General features: G+C 48.8%; 1 protein-coding gene across 3 annotated transcripts in view; it reads left to right on the forward strand.

Moving 5' to 3' along the window:
* Positions 1-3,470: 3,470 nt before the first annotated feature.
* LUZP1 (leucine zipper protein 1) overlaps positions 3,471-21,139 on the forward strand; it is a 35,011-nt gene continuing 17,342 nt past the window's right edge. The window contains exons 1-2 of one of the 3 annotated variants that reach the window (XM_063177436.1): positions 3,489-3,560; positions 4,673-4,893. The gene's annotated coding sequence lies outside the window, so the exon portion shown is untranslated. Of the gene's footprint in view, positions 3,561-4,672; positions 4,894-9,806; positions 10,272-21,139 lie in introns of those variants that run through there. The other 2 variants (XM_063177434.1, XM_063177435.1) reach the window with 2 other exon arrangements.

Raw genomic sequence — 21,139 nt, forward strand, 5'->3', positions numbered from 1 at the left:
CAAAAGTCCTCTTCCTGTTTTGTGTATGTAATCAGTCTATGAAATGATGGAAATATTTTTGCAGAACACACTTTATAACACAGTGTCAGAATGCTTACCTTGACAATTATGATTTTTTACCACTCTGATACTCTATTGCAAAAGGTACTTTGGTACTGTGAAGATATGAGGCTTTGTACTTTCCTGTCTATTCTATAGCAGTAAATGATGGATAGACAATTTCAAATTTTAAACTACCATGGAAACTACTCTGTACCCTGCTTTTCTTTTTTGAGTTCACAACTCCCTCTGCAGTAAACCTTGCCAGTCCTTGAACAAATGTTAGAAGAGACAGCTGTAGCTATGGTGCCAATCTTGAAATTATATTGGCAAGCACCCTTGGCATCCTTAAATGCACTCCTTCTGGCTCCATGTGCAGACCTAATTTAGCTGACATTTTTAAGATGTCTGCTCCAGGAAGAGGTGAAACATCCTCTCAAACCAACTGACTTTAATGACATTATTTGATTACCTAGGTTGCAAGATTGAAATGAGACTTGTATAGAAGAATCAGTAGTGGAGATGTCTGAAGTATGCAGACCAACCCTACTCACAGTGTGTGTAAATCCTGTTTATTATTTCCAGCAATTGCCACTCCCCATCCTGGTGTTCTCCAGGTGTGTCAGGTTCTGGCTCCTTTTGCAGCTGGTGAAGGTGGATGTGAAAACCCTTGGTTTGAGGAGATGGTGTTCTCACTGGACTGAATATTTTAGCTTTCTGACTGGGAGGAAGACGGCAGCAGTACAAAATAACAAGACACCAACCCGTTTCTTATGTGCTGCAGGCTTCTCAGTGCCTTTGTTGCCACGCCTTGACATGGCTGCAGGCTTCTGTGGGGGCTCATGGTGGCACCCAGCTGATTCCAGGAACAAGAAACAGCCTGACACACAAAACCCCAAACCCAACAAAACTTACATTGCCATGTAGACTGCTGACAATGATATGAGACTATCAAGCCATGCAGCCCTTCTGTCCACACAAGCATGATTCTGTTTCTTTTTCCCTGCTTGCTGTGAATGTAATACTGTTCCTAAACTCTGTGTGGCTTCTAGCACAACCAAGGCTCCAGCTCTGTCAGGAGCTGTTAGACAGCTGTTAATTAAACAAATATTAGGATCTTATAATGACTCTGATTTTCTAAATGCTTAAAACCTGAACACCTGGAATCAGGTAATAACAGGAGAATCTCCATTTCTAGTGTGCAGAGAGGAGCAAGAACCACTGGTTTAGAAAACATGGGCTAATTCAACTCACTAGAGGCAGAGAAGTATTGACTCTGAGTTAGTTGTCAGCCAGTTTGATAAACTGAACAGATACTAGAACTGGTGCAGAAGAAGCAGCATACACAGAAATAATTTTAGTAGGGACATACATGTATCAGCAGCAGCAAGATCAACTCAGACACCTCACTTAAATTCACTATACAAACAGAGGGAGTACAGAATAGCAAGAATAGCTGAAGAGTCAGTTCAGGGACTTCATGAACTGGAAGATGACTCAGATAGGCATTTTTAAAAACCACTGAGAAATCTGTTCTCTGTAAGTTTGGCTAATCCCTTTAGAATCTCATACCTCTGGTGTTCATGGCATCCTAGAGCCATCCACTTCTCACGTTATTAAGCTGTGCATAAGATGCACGAGTTCCTTTTATTTGTTTAAAGCTACTACACCCATATGGGTCCTCTGTTGTCAGACACACTGACAGCTTCTGCTGCTTCCTCATATCATTTGTGATTTTATTGTGTTTGTCATCTCTCCTTGCTCATCATCTCTGGTCACACCTGCCCACATTACTTACACCACACTCCCCTGGAACTATGCAGCCTTTCTATCAGTCATTGTGGGGACATCTGGGGGAAAATTTTTCTACCAGTGGTGCTGGCATCCTGTTTTGGGTTTTGGAAACCCAGCACCCACGCTTCCAATCCAAGAGATAAGCATTGCAACCATGCCTCAGGCTTTGGTGAGTCCTCATTGTGCAGCAGTGTAAACAAGAGGAAATGCTCACTGAGGAGTGGGAGACACTCCTCAGCCTCCTGTGCCACCAGATGCCAGCAGCACTGGCACAGCGAGCTGAACTGCTGCTGGAGGGAAAGCACAAGGTGTGAGGTGAAGCCCTGACCCGCCCAGCATGAGTGATGGAGGGAGGTGACAGAAAACAAACTGAGCTGAGCTGATAAAGGAGGAGAAAGAAGCCCCTCACCAAGGTGGCAACTGAACCAGCTGCTGGGTGGGGAAGAGAGTGAATGGAAACCCAGGAAATGATAAATGTCAAATCTCTGGATCCAAGTGAGAGACAAGCTGCCTGGTCTGTGTCACGCTGCAGCTGGTGGCACACTGCCCGTGGCAACAAGGGTTGTATTTCAAACCAGGCTGGTATTTCAAAGAAAAAAGCTTAGTGGTGTGAGGTTAGACACTTGGAAATTTCTGTCCAGGGAAAGGAAATGATGTAGAGGAAAACTAAGGAAGCTCTGGCTGCTCTAAGATAACGCAATTTTTTTATTTAATATTTTTAATGATGAGGACTTAGCAGTCAGTGGGAGGTGCAGACAAAAGTACAGAAAGTGGAATGAGGGATGTTACAAGGTGAGGAGGCAGCTCCCCTTTTCCCCACATGTCCCCTCAATGCCCAGTGGGTTCCGAGCCTGTCCGGTCTCGCTGCCTGCCCGGGAGGCTGGAATTGCTCACCGGCCTCTGCCCGCGTCTGCCGGGGACTCAGCCGGGCACGGGCAGCGCGATGCTCACAGAGCACCGGGCAGCCCCCGGGGTCCTTCACCGCGTCCCCGCAGTGCCGGGGCTCTGCTCACCGCTCAGCCACACCGCGAGCAACTTTTCAACTTTTCCCTGTAAGTGATGGGGGATGTCTCTTGTCTCTGATCCCATCTCGGCATCCCGGGCTGCAGATACCAGAGATGGAAGCAACCACAGCTGGATGGACCACCAAGTCTCACACTCTCCAAGAGATGGCACTAAAGGGGGAATGCGGCGGGAGAGGAGGTAAAACCTCGCTGTGTCACCTCGCACGGGCTTTTAACGAGCCGGGACCGGCACTGCCTGCCCCGACACCAAAGCCCCAATGCAGCGGCAGCCCCGGGCCGGGTCCGGAGAACGGGCTGTCCGGCAGGCTCCGGAGCACGAACCCACCGTGAGATCAGCCACCGTAACTCCTCCGCTGCTCCCATCCGCCACACCAACCGCGCCCAGCTCCGCGCCGGGGCCTTGCGGAAACTTTCCTTTCCTTTCCCCTCCCTGCCCCGAGCGCCCTCAGCCCCCCCAAAATGGCGGCCGGGGCCTGCCCGCCCTCTCAGGGCCGGGGGCGGGCGCCGCGGAGCCGCACGGCGGCCGGGCCGGGCCGCCAGCCCCCGCCCGCTCACCGTGACGTCAAGCACCGCCCGGTACCGCGTCCCTCCCCTCATTGTCAGCGCCCGCACCCGCCGCCCGAGCCCCGGAGCCCCTCGCGGGCTGCGGCTGCCCAAGCCCGGGCTGGGAGGGAGTGAAGCCTGGCCGCTCCTGCTGCCCAGGTAGGCAGAGGTGCGCGGTGAAGGGGCGGAGGGCGGGGGGTGCCGCAGACCGGCGGGGCGGGGAGGAATTTGAGGCATCCGCTTTGTCTTTGACCGCCGCCGCCGCCTTTCCCGTCCCTTCCCGTGCCGCTGCCTCAAGGCCGGGTTGCCCGCGGTGTTGGCGGCGGCGGGGACCCCCCGCGGGAGACCCGGCCCTGAGGCGCCCGCCGGGGCCTCGGCTCCCGCTCGGAAATGGAGCCGCCGTCGGGCTCCTTCCGACGGGACCGGAACAGCCGCTTTCCTGAGCGGAGATCGGCCCCGTCCCCGCCCGGGAAGGGCACGGTCCCACCGCTCCTCGCTCTAGCGAGCTGCCCGCAAGGAAGTTCCTAACTCCATTGGCTGTGGCTTGGTTGAGGTTTTGGAGGTTTCCAGGCGCTTAACGCGTTTTCTGTGGATAACCATTTTTTTTCCTTGCTGCGGCCACATACTCCCTTTCCTGTTGCTTATTTTTCCTGAGTTCCCCCTTCTTTCCCAGCCCGCCCACGTTTATAATGTAATTAATAACGTTCTTTTATATATACGCTTTTCTGATGCTCTGACTTTGTTAATCACTTCGTTCTTCTTTGCTCCCCCGTCGTGAGGGAGTTAATTAAGGGAGCATTGTAAAACTTTTTTTTTTGCCTCTTTTGGAAATTTCTGAAACTTCCCTCATTTGGCTTTGTCAGGTGTCCCATGTGCTGGCATGTGAAGCCAGTGGCACAGCAAACCTTTGCTTGTTGTCCTTGGTGATTGCGCTTTCATTGCCTATCTGCATTTTTTCCCCCTTTGTAATGCTACATCTGAAGCCTTTAAACCAATTAAACGCAAGTTAAAGTTACCATCCCAGTTTGAGTTAGGTGCGGTGGGGTTAGGCTTTAACTGGTGCGTAAATTCTGTTAAAATATTCTACAAAAACCGGGGGAAGGGAAGGAGCGCTCACCGCTGCCGCGTGTGTCGGGGCTGTTGCTTTAGCGAGCCTATTGCCGGGGTGGGTGATGACAGTGGGAAGGGGGGAATTTTACAACCTGGAGTGGTCTGTGGCATTCCGTGTTTAGAGGGGGGAAAAAATGCAGTAACTTCCCACATGCCTACAGCCTCATGGCAGAGGTATGCATCTGCTGACCTGCGGGACATTGCGGGGAGGCGTCGTTCCCCAGCGTTACAGTCTGTGCGAGGACGGAACCGGCAGCTCCGTGCCCTGGTCGCTCTGTGCAGCCAGTACCGGCTGGCACGTTTCGGCAGGGACAGCGTGCTCTGTGGCTGCTTTGCGGCGCTTAGAGGAGTGTAATTCCTCCTTTGTATCGGCTCTGCAGCGGTAAGGACCGCACAAAGTCCCTGACACGCCAAGGGACCCCTCCTAGACATGGGACCCTCTCAGCAGCGTCGTGCCTGCGCCCTTGGAGCTACTCAGTGCTCAGCCCTCTGTAGCCCTGCAAGGAGGAGAAGGACGTGGAGAGCTGATTGCTGTGTTTCTTTTGGATATGAGTCTGAAAGTTCCTGGTAGAGGAATGAGTTGGGGTAAAGGCAGTGTGGGAGAGCAGCACAATTCAAGAGTAGTCAGGAGGTCCCCATTAACCAACCCCTGCATCTCCTGATCTAAGTAGTTTTTCACCCTCAGCTTCCTCACAATGCTATGAAATAATAAAGTTTCTGCACGCCAGTACAGGCCAATCTGACCGATGTTGACTTCCTAAGAAGCAGAAATAAGTTACAGGAGTGCAGACTTTTCGCCAGCCTTCTGGCTGTCTCTGTGTTCTGAAAATTGCCCAACTGAGAGGAAGTTACTGATTTTCTTTATTTAATACGAGGCTAGGAACTGTAGGCAAAAATAACTCGTGTTAAAAAAAGAGAACTCTCAAGAAATGATAATATTTAAAAGCCCGTATGCCTTGCAATCTAGGCCACATTATTTTGTATTGGTGATTACATCTTTGAGCATGACCTTACCAGAATATTGTACTCGGGGATTCTGAGGCTGTGCATGTTCTCCATGGGCTTTCCTTCCCACCCTGGGCTGCAGTTGGTGTGGAACCAGAGGCCTCTTTCCTCATGGGAATTTTTCATAAATGAGCGAAATGACAAAGAAGGACAACTTTGATACAATTGTTGCACTAAAATGAAGCATATAATGTCTTTAGGAGGTCGTTTTTATTGGAAGATTCCCATGAGGGTGATGATTTGTAGCAGTAATATGTTTTATACTAAATAGTAGACTGCAGATCATGGGAGCCTTTAAAACGTGATGGGATGGAGAACCTTTGTTGTGATGGTTGTGGCATGGTTACATACATCTTCACACCTCTAAGGCCTGCTGTACAGATTTTTGCCTTGGGTAATGCTTGTATTTGCACACTTGAAGTAGAAAGCATGAATATTTTCAAATACTTGGTGGCAGCTGATGAGCAGGTGTTGCTTGCCAGCACTTCTTACATTCCCAAACCTGGTGCTTGACTTTGTCCTTCCACACTGTTATTTTCTCTGCTTTCAATGGGCTGAATCTTTGGAGTGCTTTAGTCCTTTAACTTGATCTCCTCTTCCCTGGTAGCCACCAAAGGTGTGATTAATCTCCCTGCCCAAGCTCATCTGTTTGCCAGGGTAGCAGGGGCTGGCAGCCTTCTCCTGGTGGTGACTGCAGCCACTCACTGCACACTCTGTGAGCAGTCACATCTCTCTGGATTTGAGGGTTTACAGCTGGTGACTGAATCAGCTTGGTGGAAAACCCACAAACCATTTGCCCTTAACTGTCCAGATTTAGGAGCCTTCATAACCACCCTGACTGAGCAGGCATGCCAGGCATGCCATTCCTGTGAAGTCGGTGAGGTTTGGCTTGATTCAGCAGCCTGAAAACCAGTGTTTCTGAAATGATCCAACATAAAGTGTGGCATTGGATGTCAGCCATCAGAATGTGGCAATTTAGGCCTTAATGCTTTTGTGTGTTAGGTTTTGGCAGCGATGTTCCCCTGCTGAGGCCCTAATCTGGGCAGATAAGGGTTTGTAAGATGCCTCAGCCCTGTGTGCTTTAACCCTCACCAGGGTGGAGTAGGATATGCAGGTGCAGCACTCAGCTTTACCTGAGCATGACAAAAGTGTGAATGCTGTGCACAGGCAGTTTCCGTTTCCTTTTCTGTAAAAGAAAGCTGAGAATATTTTTATTGTGCGGAGAATGTAACATTTGTGTTCCTGAACATTTGAATTTCACATAGAAACACAGTTAAAGGTGAATGCACTCTGTGAGTGATGGGCTGAAAGGAGAAAGGGGGTGTTTAGAAAAAGGAGAGTTTTAGTGTTGTATTTAGCACTCAGCCTACTCTTCAGCCTTGTCTCTTCTCCTAATGAAGCCCCTTAGGATCCACCCCAATAACCCAGGAATGAAATGTATCACTTCTTTCCTTAGGAACAAAGTTGCCAATGCACAGGTATGAAGTGTAAGAACCCAGAAGCTGTAAGTTTATTTCAGTGTGCCTGTGGGCGGGTGAGAGTGGCTGCTTGCTCTTGCCAGGCTGGAGGAGAGATGGGTTCTCACATCCTCTCCAGCCGTGGATCTGGCAAGAGCTGCATCAGTGCAGGTGGGCACTGTGCCTGCAGGAGGTGGGTTTGCCTTCCCCCTTGTCCTAATGCCTTCTCCTCCAAGTGCCCTTTCTAGCCTACCCCAGCTGACAAAAACTCCACGTAGCCGTGTTCAGAGAGTTGATCTGGGTGAAAATTAACCATCAGCCTCCCCCCAATCCCTTTAGCCCTGCCAGATTCCCAGCCTGGCTGCAGGGCTGCTTTACTCTGGCCAGGGGAGGGGAGCATGAGGCTAGAAGGAGGCAGGCACAGTGCAGGGCCACCTGAAAATGACTATAAAACTTAAGTTTGAGGATCTGGTCCAAAGTCTGTGAGGTCACTTGTGCAGTAATAGCATCCCTTGAGCATTTAAGCATTGGTGTCTGTGTTGAGGTCTCTGTCACCACCATGCTTTCATACCTTTGCAAAATTCCTGCTCACACAAAGTGCTGCCCAGGCTTGGGCAGAGGAGTAGAGACATCATATTAAGAGGACTTCAGTGGAAAATTTTCTACATTTATTAAGTCCCAATCTTTTTGGCCCTGTTTGTCAGAGCAAACCTCAATGTCCTCTTCAAAAAGTAACTTCAGAGTCCTGTCATCTGCAGCTCCATTGAACACGGGCCAGCAAAGTGCACCAGTCCCACGTGTGTGAATACTTTGTGTGAGCTGGAAACTTCTGTATGGCTGCTGCAGTGTGATAGCTGTCATGCTGCCCTGCCCTGTGTGTCAGGGCTGTCCACAGCCCAGCCATGCTCACTGCCCTCCCCTGGCTGCAGGCACAGGCAGTCTGGCCTGGTTCCATGCTTCCATGTCTGCTTCTGAGTGCTCCAGGATGAGGAAATGGGGGACATGCGCTGTCAGCTGTGGATAATTCCTCATCCCTCCTTGCTGTCTGCCCTGCTTTGTGGGGAATGTGGTGGTTTAGCTGCTTCAAGTCACAAAGTGGAAAGCTTTAAGGATTTTTAATCAGTACTGGGTGGACAAGCCCCTGCATGTAAACATTTATAGTTCTGAATTTACTTAGCTAATTGGTTTTTAAGTCATAGTTTGACCTGCTGTACTGCCCAGGCCATAGTATCAAACCTTACTTAGTATTGAATTAACTCATTAACTCAGCCAGTTTTGAGGTTTGTGATTTCAACTTGCAAACTTGATGCCTGGAGGAGGGGGAGGGGGTGGGGGTGTTGATCTAAATAAGATTTTTTTTTTTGCCACAACAACCCCTGTGTGTGTTTGTGATTGTTTGGCTCAGAAGCAGTAGCACTGATTTCATTCAGACCCTTTGCAAACAGTGTTGTAGCCATCCTTGATTGTGCCCTGCATGCCTCTGAGAAAGCAGAGCAGCAGGAGATGAGAACCAAGGCTTTCTTACCCTGGTAGGATTCAGCTTTGGTGGTTAATATTACAAAACCACTGGAGCTCGGGGCTCATGTGTCAGGCTGTGCAGTAGGAAAGCATCTGTGGCTGCAGGCAGGTGATGTGAGAGGGCTGCCTGACCTGTGCCGTGGCACAGCAGCCCTGTGGGGCAGCTGAGGGAGGTGCAGTCTGGTGACACACATCACCTCTGCTCCAGACAGCAGCTCTCCCACTCTGGCACCAGTGGGCAATGTCTATCAGGTCATCCCAGTGCCTGCTCCATGTCCCCTGAGGGTGCTGGTGACAGCAGATCCTCCCAGTGACTGCTCCGTGTCCCCTGAGGTCCTGGAGCAGGTGACAGCAGATCCTCCCAGTGACTGCTCCATGTCTCCTGAGGGTCCTGGAGCTGGTGACAGCAGATCCTCCCAGTGACTGCCCCATGTCCCCTGAGGGAGTGGGTGACAGCAGATCCTCCCAGTGACTGCTCCATGTCCCCTGAGGGTGCTGGTGACAGCAGATCCTCCCAGTGCCTGCTCCATGTCCCCTGAGGTCCTGGAGCTGGTGACAGCAGATCCTCCCAGTGCCTGCTCCATGTCCCCTGAGGGTGCTGGTGACAGCAGATCCTCCCAGTGACTGCTCCATGTCCCCTGAGGGTGCTGGTGACAGCAGATCCTCCCAGTGACTGCTCCATGTCCCCTGAGGGTGCTGGTGACAGCAGATCCTCCCAGTGCCTGCTCCATGTCCCCTGAGGTCCTGGAGCTGGTGACAGCAGATCCTCCCAGTGCCTGCTCCATGTCCCCTGAGGGTGCTGGTGACAGCAGATCCTCCCAGTGACTGCTCCATGTCCCCTGAGGTCCTGGAGTGGGTGACAGCAGATCCTCCCAGTGACTGCTCCGTGTCCCCTGAGGTCCTGGAGCGGGTGACAGCAAGCACCCTGCACTGGAAGTGCTACTTTACCTGCAGGGTGGGTGAAGGGGGTGTGGGAGCAAAAGAGGGGGCATGTTGCTGTGTGACATGGCAGGGCCCGTGTTCCTGCTCCTCGTGTGAGTGTTGCAGTGTTCTAATTGACCTCTAAAAATGGAAGCTTCATGCTAAGCTGAAAATGTCTTTCTGCGTGACTGATCACGATGAACATGAGCTCGAGCGACTCTTTAATTAGCTCAAGAATGTTTCTCTTTACCTCGAATGTACCTCTCTTTACCTTCCTTTTCATGTTTTCCCCTGCTGCTGCATGCAATGCAGGACTTGCAGAAGGGCAGCTCTGGGCTGTGCAGCAAGGCTGGTTGTGCCAGGGGGGTTCTGAGGGTTGGTGTCGTCAGCCCTGCCACCCCTGCTGCATGCAGCACAGCTCTGCACGATGGGAGTGACAGCTTTTGCTGCAGTGCTGCACCCTCCCTACGTGTTGCAGCAAAATCTGTCAGCCACGTTCATTCTCAGGATTGCATTCATTAAAATTGCTTCTATAAGCATTAGCTGGCTCTTAAGGTTTCAGCACTGGTTTGTCTTCCCCTCTGGATTGATTTGAAAATCACAGGATGTGTTTCCGAGGCTGCAGAGGCTCCAAGGTGGTGCTGATCATCTGATTCCACTGCAGCACTTTCTGCTCTTGTGCCTTTGAGGTGCCTGTGCCTCACGTGGGAGTGCAGTGGGTTACCTTAAAGGGAAAATCTGATGAAACTTCTTCAAGAACTTGTTGTTACATGTGATATCTTAGTGGAATTTACTGGAATAGAATGGAGATTCCTGACCTAGGATCTGGAACAGAGCTGCAAACACATTAATTTCTCAGGTAGTGTGAATCATTTGGAAATATGTCTGTTTTTACTGGAAAACAATAATTCCTGGATGATAATAAATAACTAGTAGTACTGCTTTGTGGTGAGAATTTGAACTTGAAGCAGTTGTGAATTCCTAATGAAGTCTCTCACTCTTCTGTCTGCATCCTATTCTGTATAGCTGCTCTTTGGGATTGTTTTTAATGTTGCTCAGTATGACTAATGTCCTTGCATAAAGGCATCCTGTGTAATGTGGGTGTTGTTTCTGTGTGAGTTTTGGCTGTTAATATATTGTAAACTGCCTGCATGTTTAAAAATTCTCTGAATGTTACCTTTTATGCATTGGGCAGAGCATGGAAGCAAGAAGCTCAGTTTGGAATAGATTTTTCCCTTTTGTCTGTAATCACTGTCAGAGGGGCTGTGAAGGGAGCAGTGAGTATCAGCAGTGCTTTGGGGAGCTGTGTGTGAAGGTGACTGCAGGAGCAATGCTGCAGTGGAGGTGGGGAACTCCTTTCTAGCCCTGGTGGGAAGCTGGGGAGGCTCTGTGGGGTGAACTCTGCAGAGCACAAACAGAAGGCTGCTGGTGTGCAGGAGCTGGGCTGAGGCTGCCTGGAGGTGCAGGCAGAGAGAAGCAGCCACTGCTGAGTGCAGGGAAGCAGCTGTGCCCTGCTCACTGCCAGGTGGCACTCCCTGGCTCTGGGTCACCTGCCCCTCATTTCCCTCCTGCCCCATTCTCTGCTGCCTTTCTCTGCCTGCCTTACACCAGGAGCACTCTCCCAAGTCCTCACACACACATCTCCATTCACTTTTCCTCAGCTGCCTACGCCTTGAGCTGATTTGCAAAGCTGGGTGGGTTCTCTCTTTTTTTTTTTTTTTTTCCTTTTTTCTTATTTTAGTAATCTCTGCCCTGTGTGCCTCTAGTGACTGCTGCAACTGCTGGGGCATGTGGCTGAGAGTTCAGCACAGTCCTTGCTGTGCAGCCCAGCTGTGTGTGAGCTGGTGGGGCACACAGAGCATCTCTCTCTGCAAAGCAAGAGTGGCAGCAGCAAGCTGGACAGGCTCAGCACAGCAATGGCAGCATGGCAGTGAGTGCCTGTGAGGCAGATCAAGAGAAGATTTCTCTTTTCTGCTCAGTGCTGCTGAGATGCTGTCTGTAGTGTCATGAGGTTCAGATGGATATTTCACTATGACAGGTTATCTAAAGCTCCATCCAGTTTGACCTTGGACACTTGCAGGGATGGGGCATCCACAGCTCTTTTGGGCAACTTGTGCCAGTGACTCACCACCTTCACAGGGAAAAATTTCTTCCCAATATCCAATCACAACCTCCTCTCTTAGTTTGAAACCAGTGCCCACATCCCATCAGCACAATGCATGGTAAAAAGTCTGTGTCTTTCTTATAAACCCTCTTTAGATATTGAAAGGCTCCCCAGAGTCTCCTCTTTTCTGGACTGAGCAACCCCAACTCTCTCAGCCCTTCTTCACAAAATTATTACAGTCCTTGACTCTTTTTTTGTGGCCTCTTGTGAACCCCCTGTAGTTTTTCTGTGGACACCAGAACTCCAGATGTAGTGCTCCAGGTGGGCTCTCATGAGAGCACAGTGGGAAAATCACTTCCCTTGACCTGCTGGCCATATTTTTTTTTGATGCAGCCAAGGACCATTGTTGGCTTTCTAGGCTACAAGCTCACATTTCTGGGTCATGTCCAATTTTTTGTCCACCAACACCCCCAAGTCTGTCCCTGCAGGGCTGCTCTCAATGCATTCATCCACCACTCTGAGCTGATGCTGGGTATTGCCCCATCCCAGGTGCAGAAAGTGGCAGCGTGGTAAATTCTGACTGAACATAAAGGAAAATAATTTTCTCCCTGAGATTGTTCTGACAGGAAACAAGGCCTGAGGGGTTGGGGCATTTCTGACCCTGGAGATTTTCACAGCTTAATGCAGTCCTGAGCAACCCAGCTTTGGACACTAACCTTGTTTGAAATCAGAGCTGGACTGAGATTAGCTTTCTCCCCTTACTCTAACTAAGATGAGAGAGAAAATGTGAATTTCCTGCTCTTTCCCTCCTCTGTAGAAAGGAGCAGCATGGGGTGGGGGAAGCAGTGAGGTCCTGTCTCAGTACAGCCACACCAGTGCTTCCTTCCTATGAAACATCCTTCCTTCCTTCAGCCCAGGGAGTACAAGGGGAAAAAAAACATGTAAATAACAATGCAAGTGAGCACAGTGTCCTGGAGGGAATGAATCCTCTGCTGCCATTTTTGCTTCGTGCTCCATTTCTCACTCTCCACTTCTTAAACGTGCTGCTAGAAAAGCATATGCCCTCTTGGCTCTGATCTTCATTTAGGATAGGATTCAGATAAATTAATGCTTGGCATTAAGCCTGCAGATTTTGTCATTAGCATCTTGTGTAATGCAGATTTTGTCATTAGCATCTTGCAGGAGAACCTGTGCTCCAGGAGCAGAATTTGTGTCTGTTTGTCCAGTGGTCGACAACCTTGGATAACCAGTGGACTTAACTGCCTTGTTTAATACAAAGTAATTCAAGATTGTTGGTGTTCTAGCAGCATGAAATGGAGAATTTGGAACAAAGTTTTCCCATAATAGTCATGAGTGGAGTGGCATCTTTAACCCTTTCGTGTCCTATTGACAAGGAAGAGCTTTGATGTTGCTGATGTTATTCAGCCTTGTCTGTGGAAGAAGTGTGGCTCAGGACCTTCCTGATGGAAATCCTGTGCCACACTTCTGACCCCAAACAACTCAGCTGCCTGCTGAAGGAGGCACCTGGGTGCTGGAATGGTCTCTCTGGGTTGTCACAGCTGTTGTGCTGTTTCAGTGCCCTCCCTAGTCAAAGGAGACACTTTATCCCCAAGCACTGAGGAGACACTTTTCCCCAAGCAAATGGGGAATTACTCTGGCCCGTTTTTGGAAAGAAGGAGCAGAGGCCAGGTATCTCTCTGCTCTCTCTTTCTGCATTGAGGAGAATCCCAACAATGACTGCTGAATGCCCCAGCCAGAGTTCCCAGACCTTGGACCTCTGGCTTATGGAGAACATCAGGTGCCCTCAGCTTTGTGTCCTGTTTGCCCTGGCACAATGCTGAATGTCTGTGTGTGAAATGCCTGTTGTCATTTTGAGAGGCTCAGCCTGCAAGTGAATATATTCCATCCATAAATCCATCAAAGCTTTCAATTTTCAGTGGCAGAGCTGCCCAGTGTTATAACACCATCTTGGAGTCTCCCCATTGTCCATGGAGGGTTAATTTTGAGGTTAAAGTCCCCACAGCTACAAGGCAGCATGTTCCTGTTTGTAAATGTTATTTTATTTACTTTTTTGCCACCTGAGGGTGTTTTCAGCAATAAATTGAGCACAAAGACAACTCTTAGGATCTTCTGTCCTCATTGAGCAAATCATATTTAAGAGTGATTTATAAGACATTTTTAAGTTCCTGAATACTTCCTTTCATTTGACTTCACCCTTGCCAGTGAACAAAAAAGCTGCAGGTTGGGAGCTGAGAGAGGAAAGAAAAGCTGCTTGTTATACTGGTATTTGTGGTACAGCAAACACTAACAGGGACAGAGTTACCAACTGTTTGTATTGGGTGGCCTTGGAGGATGTGGAGATTACTCAGGGTGTGTGATTACCCAGCCAGCCCTCACTTTCCTGTGCAGGTGCCTGTGAGATGCTGGTCCACCCAGTTCATGTGACTGGGGAGAAGCAGCCAGGCCTTGGCTGCCCTGCCTGTGAGTCAGAGCCTGCTCTGCTCTGCTCTGCTCTGCTCTGCTCTGCGTGGGTACCTGCTGATGGAAGGTGCCCTGGCTTGCCTGCCTGCTGCTCCTGCAGGGTGGCCAAGCCCCCTGAGCTGCTGATGGTAACAGCACCCGGTGTCTTGCTCCAGAGCATGTGGATTTCATGAATTGCAGCCAGAAGTTTTGCCTCAAGCTGGAAGTGATGCTGCTGCTGTAACCCCAGCTGGGTTATGCCTTTATGCCAGAGGCATTTCTAATGGCTGACAGCTTCCTCCTGGGCTTTTCATGGCAGCACTGTTAGCCCTGCTGCTCCCCAGGCTGCTGAACTGAAGGGTGCTGCTGGTCTCTCCCACATCTCTACATCCTACATCCTGATGCCTAAATGTGAGAAGAAGAGGAGAATTCCCAGAACACGGCTCAAGAAGCACCACATTGACAGACTGGCTTTCCCCATTGCCCTCAACACAGTGATCCAGCTGTTGGGGTTTTACTGCCATAAACAATGCCAGTCTTGAAACATCATTATTGGGGGACAATGTTTGTCCAAAAGCTGCAGAGTGGCACAGCTGCAGTGAGCTCCAGCATGTGCCACTCTGACACACAGCCTCTCACTGGGAGTTTACAGCTCAAGTCCAACCCCTGGTTTGCTCCAGGAGCAGCAGCAGTGGCACCTGTAACCTGAATCAGATTCCTTGGCCTCCTCAGGGGCCCTTCCACAAATCTGAATTGTTGCTAATTGCAGACTTTGTTCAGCTCTTTGCATTTTGGCTGCAAACACAGGGCAGGCCAGGCTGTGAGCTGCCTGCAGAAGTGCTGCTGTCCATCTATCCCAGGGCAGGGTCCTGAAAACCTGCCAGCAGTTTAGTCTGCATCTGCACTAAGCAGGGCAAGATGTGGATTTGGATGTGTTAGCCAGGCCAGGGCAAGCTTCTCCCAGCCAAATCAAGGGAACAGCAGCCTGCCCTGAAGAGGGATCCCCTCAGCAAGAGCAGCTCTGCAGAGATTTGGGGTAAAATTCTACTGATTTGGGAGATTTCTGATGATCATGTTTCTTTCTAGCTATAGGGCTGTTCTGTTTAGTGCATGGATAGCAATGCTGATGATTTATAAAGTTGACCTACAAGACAGAAGTTAAAATTGGGTTTATTCTTGAATATTGAATTTTATCAGAGTAATTAGTCTTAGATGTCTGCTTAGAATTTTTGAGTTACAGGGCTGTTAGTAAAGATTAATGGAAAATTAAAATTTAGACACTTAGTGAAATATGAATGATCATTTTTATTTCAGGTCACATTTTATTTCCTTGTGCTGCCATGCCAGCAGTCTGAGGGTCTGTGGACCTGCTCAGAACAAAATCCTGGATGCACAGAGCAGGAAGAAGTGCAGAGCAAGGTGTGCAGAGAGGACAGGGCACCTTTCTGAAATGGAGTTAAAGGTGACAGTGTGAGCTGTTCCCAAAAGATCTTCCCTGCTAAGCAGTGGGGACAGTCCTGACCACATCAGTGCTGCCTTATGTTTGCCCAGTTCTTGGCATGGCTTGGCCTGGATCTTCCCAGACAAGGTCAGTCATGTTTGGAGGCAAAGCAGGTTTAAAAGGGCAGGGGTTGGCACCAAGGAGAGATGTGGGATCTCAGCACCTCAGGACTGATGTGCAGAGTGACCGAGACCACCCTTGGGGGGCTCGGGAGTCCTGGAATGTTGCCAGAAGTGTCTGGTGGCTGGACTTTGATCCTGCACGGGAGACGACACCTGTATGAGGATGGGAGGATTTCACTGGGTGAATGGTGAAGGGATAAGTTAATTAGAGTGTGAAACACAGGGTTTAGGATTTCTGTACAGGGGGCACTAAAGAAGTAAGATGGAGGAATTGGGGCGTGTCCTGTCCTTCTTCTTCTTCTTCTTGGCCTCCATCTTCTGTGGTGATGTTGGCACTTTGGGATTGGTTATTACTAAAGGTGTACTGGTCAATAAGGGTAAAAGGTATCGGGGAAAATTGATAAATATTGTATACGTAACTTTGAGTATAAAGATAAGTGACCGCCCCGGGGGCTCTCAGTGTGCTCATGGCTGGCTGCTGGGCAGACCTCTGTCGGGCTGAGAGAAAATCTTTTAGATAAACAATTAATAAACACCGAGACCGAGAAAAAACCTGAAGCCTCTCCTTATCCTTTGAAGCATGGGCTGCCCAAGGCCACCCCGGGCCTTTCCAGGGCATTGAAACAGCCGAGAAACCGACAGACAGACAGCCCTAAGCCAGGTTTATGTTCTGGTCCAGGTGAACCCTAATGCTCTTCTTGGTTGCTGATGACAGTGCAGTCTCCAGGAGCCCATTCATCCACCTGGCCTGACACACTGGGATCAGCTGGGTGATTATCTGACAGTGCTGCAGACTTTTTTATCTGTGGGGAATGCATGAATGTTTTTGTATTGAATGCACAGCTCTAGCAGATTACATTTTGGCTGCACAGGTACCACACACAGGCTGGGTGCCTGCCTGGCCTTTCATTTTTGTCCAAGGCAGAAAATGGATGGATTGGGAGCTGCAGCAGTCCAATAGCTATGGCAGCTCCTCAGGCTGTTCCTGTGGCAGCTGTAAGAGCTGAAAAACTTTCCTTTTAGCACTTACAAACTTAATTGTGAATTCTTCCAGGGAGGAAGTCACAAGAGTAGCCAGTTGTCTGTGCTACAGAGTTCATGAGCTTGATTTTTTTTTTGGGGAGGACCTTTGGTTAATCCCAGTTTTCTGCAGGGTTTGTAGGGATCTACATGGAAACCTCTGAGTGCCTGAGCTGATCTTTTAGCCAGAAAAACTCACAGCAATCAAAGGAGTTTTCCTGCAAAGCTGACTCAGATGTCCTTCTACTCTGTTAGGAGAATGGAATGTGCCCTGTATCAGACAGGATGCAGAGAAACAAACAACACTCCATAAATTTAATGCCAGCAGGGATATGTTTGTAGCCATGTGGCTCTTGGGTATAATATTAGGGAGAATGTGAAGGTTAGAGGTGCCTGTGCCTAATCAGCAGAATGATTCAAAGATGGTTATGAATACTTGAAGTTAATCTTATTAAGTGTATTGTACCAGGCAGGCCTTTCCCAGCTCTGTAGGTGCTGCTGGATGAAGGATTGTGTGTGATTTTGGGTGTGTAGCCACTTTGCAGTGTGGCACTTGTCAGATGTGCAGTGTCAGCCCTGTTTCACCTGGACAAGTGTTTGTGACAGGACAATAAAGGAGCTCAAGAAGATAATAAAAAGGGAAGGAGAGCAACAGAAGTGTTCAACCATGCAGATCAAAGGATTCTTCCAACCTGCAAGTTTTCTCTCAAGTGGTCTTGCTGAACTAGGAGTGGGTCCCTGTAGGAATAACCTTGAGGGGTTTTTCTCCCATGAATGTTTCTAATTGCTGCTGTATGAACCCATGAGGACTTCCAGCTTCCATAACATCAACCAGCAAGAAATTCCCCAGTGCACCACCACATACAAGCAGAAGTAGGGCACTGAACACAGTGAGCCCAACCAGAGACAAGCAGAAGGTACCAGGATGGGACAAGGGAGTGAAAACAGCAGCAGGAACTGGGGTTGATGGCACTGACCCAATTTTCAGCACAAGCATTCCAGAGGAGGGTGGAGGGAGTAGCATTGTGCTTGAAAGGTAAAATTTATAGTGGCCAGATGAAGAGGGGAGCAAGTTCAAGAGTCAAGTGACAATGTGGAAGAGAAGTCTGAGAAGAGCTTTTACTGTGTGCTAAATATCTGGGAATAATGGAAGTTTGAGAAGCACAAAAGATGCAGTGATGCAGGAGAGAAGAAAAGGAACAGAGGAGAAGGCACTGTAGGTGCAGCTGAGGTTTCTGTCTCCTCAGCATCCTAGCTGTACCCATAGCCCAGCTGTTGGGGAGGAACATGAAAATAATGAATATGTTTCCCTGTTGTCTGCTTCCAGGGGTGTCCTGAGTCACAGAACTTTGGGTTCTTCACATTCAATAATCTTTGGCATATAAATTTATTCATTTTTCTAATAATTTTCTGGATCTTGCTTGCTCTGAATCTTTTCAGTGAATCTGTGCCTTTCAGCCAGCCCATGGGTGGCTCAGCTACCTTCATACTAACACATATTTCAGGGCTGAAGTGATGGTGAGAGCCATGGTCCCTGAAGTCCCTTCAAAGCTGAGCTGATGGAGATGGGAGGGAGGATGGAGGGTGAAGGAGGTGGGAGATTTCTGTGTCCAGTAATGGTTACAAAAGCACCACTGAGCTGGGGCTGCCTTTCCCATGCCATCTGCAGGGTGCTGCCAAGTTTGTGACTGGCTGAAGAGATGCCTGCATAGTGTTTGTGAAATCAAATGTGACAGTCAAATCTGCTCCTGAGGACAACACAAGTGACAGCATGGGAAGGAATAAAACATCTTTCTCAGCTTTGATTGCAGTGCAGGATGGCACATAGGAGCAGCACTCTGAGGGGCTTTGGGAGAATCAATCCATTGCTGAGCAAGAGCTCCAGAGCATGGGAAACATCTTCCTTGCCTTGGAGCTCCCAGGGCAAGGGTGCTGCTAGCAGCCCTCTCTTGTGAAATTCTGGATTGCTGAAAGGAAGGTGCTGCAGCTGGCCAGCAAATGCTCAGACCTGCTTTGAGTGAGCATCAAGCAGTGATTTCAAGGGGGAGCTGGAGGAGAGTGGTTTTGGAGAGGAAAGCAGAATCTCTGCTGTGCATGGTAAAGCACAACTGCTCAAACCCCAGTGCTGCTCAAAGCATCTCCTGTGAGCAGCCCTGGGTGGTTTTATGCTCTGCTGCTTTTGTTTGGTCCTGCCAGCTCCATATAGGGGAATTTATTTTATTTTGCAAGGGGAAGAGCAGTGCTGAGGAGTTCAGTGGGTGATTAGAGTGTTGACGTAGGGTCAGTGTGACTCAGTGATGTGCCAGATCCTCTCTGGCATCTGCAGAGCCTGCTGCAGTGCCTCACATTGCTCTGGGTGCTATTTGGTGTCAGAATTTGAGTTTCCTTGAAGATTGTGGTCACTGTGGTTATTTTTGACTGCTGTCTCATCATTTCACATCTCTAGTCTCACATTGTATTGGTCAATAGTCAATCCACTTCCAGATTGCTGAGCTTTTTTCTGACTTTTAGAATTTCCTGCTCCCATTAGATGCAGCAATTTCTGGGACAATTCATCCCTCAAAATATGTGCATCCCCCAAAAGTCACTTTGTGTTCAGTGGGGTCAGGGAGCCCCTGTCCCTTTCCCATGTAAACAAATGCACAATCTGCCCCCTCAGCTGTCCCAGGAGGTTGTTAGATGCCTGCAGGTGGCATGCAGGGTTGATGTCACATAGGGCACTTTGGCTCTTGTTTTATACCCTTTTTATGTTCTTGAGTGTTTTTCTCCTGTTCTCATGACTATGTGTCATTGTGTCAAGTCAAGAACCAGCTGCTGGGAAGAGCTTTCAAAAGGCAAAATCCTCTTAAGAAAAACTTTCCTTCTTTCTCTTTTTAAATGATTGAAGGCTCTGGCTGCAGTATTGCCATTTGCTGCATTTTGTGACACCTGTGTCCTTTTTCTGTATAGATGGTAGAGAAATTTTACTTTAGAAATGAAGAATGACATGCTGGACTCCTCCCAGCCCATTTCACCCTGGGGCAGGGAAGAGAAGTCCCAGTGATGCTCTCACCAGGTTGAGCTGTGATACAAGCATGATTCATCAGCAGCATTTCTGTTTGTGAGCATGCCATGTTCACACACCCTTCCATACATGTGCAACACCAGAAACCTTTGAATTAAACCTGCAGGTGTTTGTGCACATGGGGCAGAATCCAGCAACACGTCTAACCTATACCTCAGGTGGAAAAGTATGAATTAGAACAGTTTCATCAGCTTCTCCCTGACCTGTTTGGCCACTGGGGACTGCTCAGAGGAACTCCCTTGCTGCCCCAGGTTTTGCTGATGTGCACCCACAGAGCTGCCCTCATGCCTGAAGTGACTTTCAATTTGTAATTTGAATTCATAGTTCTGGAAGCATTGCCTGAGGTTCCATTTCCCCAGATGTGTCCAAACACTCCTAGCATTGTGTTCAATGCAAAAATACAGTTTGCAGGGATATTCTGAGTAATAGTTTAGCAGAAAATAGAACAGGGGGGATTAAAGTTCACCTCAGCACTTGGGAGAGTGGAGGGAGTAGTACCAGGTATATGCTGCACCCATAAGAACGTGGACAATAGCCCTGCTCTGCTCCTCACCTTAATCTGGGCCACCTGTCAGCCAAGGAATGCAAACCTCAGCCTGTGTGCTTTCACAGCACAGAGCATCCCAAGGACTCAAACTTCAATGAGGCAAATTGCTTTTCTGATCTCTGATTATAGCTGTGCTTGCACCTATTGATTTTCTATTGCCTTTGATGGGTGCTGCTCTCAGAGTCTATGGGAAACCCTGGCAACTGCAAGAACAGACAAATAAATTAAGTGAAATTAAAATAAAAAGAGATTGGAGACTAAGGCATTAATAATTCTCATTCACCTGTAGGATCGGGCAAAGCCACATGTGTCATATGTGGGGGCTGTGACACCCCAGCAGTGCCATCACTGGCACCTCAGGCTCACCCAAACACACTGATCTTGCATTATCAGTATAAAAGTGCTAGCAAAAAGATTGGAAAAAACAAAGATTAAATGCAAAATGTGCTTGTGAGAGATGTCAGTGTCTCCCAGTGCTTGACAGGCATGTGTGGCAGCAGCTGCATTTCTGTCTTGGCATAACAGAGGGCACAGCAGGAGTCTGTCCCAACAGTTGTTTTCCCAGATGAATGTTTTGGGGACATCCTGAAATCAGGAGCAGTGGGTGCCTGTGGGATTCATTCCAACAACCAAATCAGAGCAAGGATGTGTAGGGTGAGATGATTCTTACATCTGGAGAGGAGCAGCATTGCAAGCCTGAGGAACTCTGGCAGAGATGATGTGAGCAGGTCTCAGGTAGCAGCCATTTAATTGTTGTTCCTGAAATAGATGATTCTTATCTCCTAATTCATTAAGTGTTTAGCTAACACAAATGTTTCTAGCTGCAGGTTTTTTCCCCCTCTGTTCACAGCTGTGAACTGACTGTATGTGTTTTGTGCAGGCAAGTTAAAGTAGTTCCAGGGCAAGTTA

This window comes from Melospiza melodia, chromosome 27 (assembly GCF_035770615.1).
Source record: "Melospiza melodia melodia isolate bMelMel2 chromosome 27, bMelMel2.pri, whole genome shotgun sequence".
Classification (NCBI taxonomy): Eukaryota; Metazoa; Chordata; class Aves; order Passeriformes; family Passerellidae; genus Melospiza; species Melospiza melodia.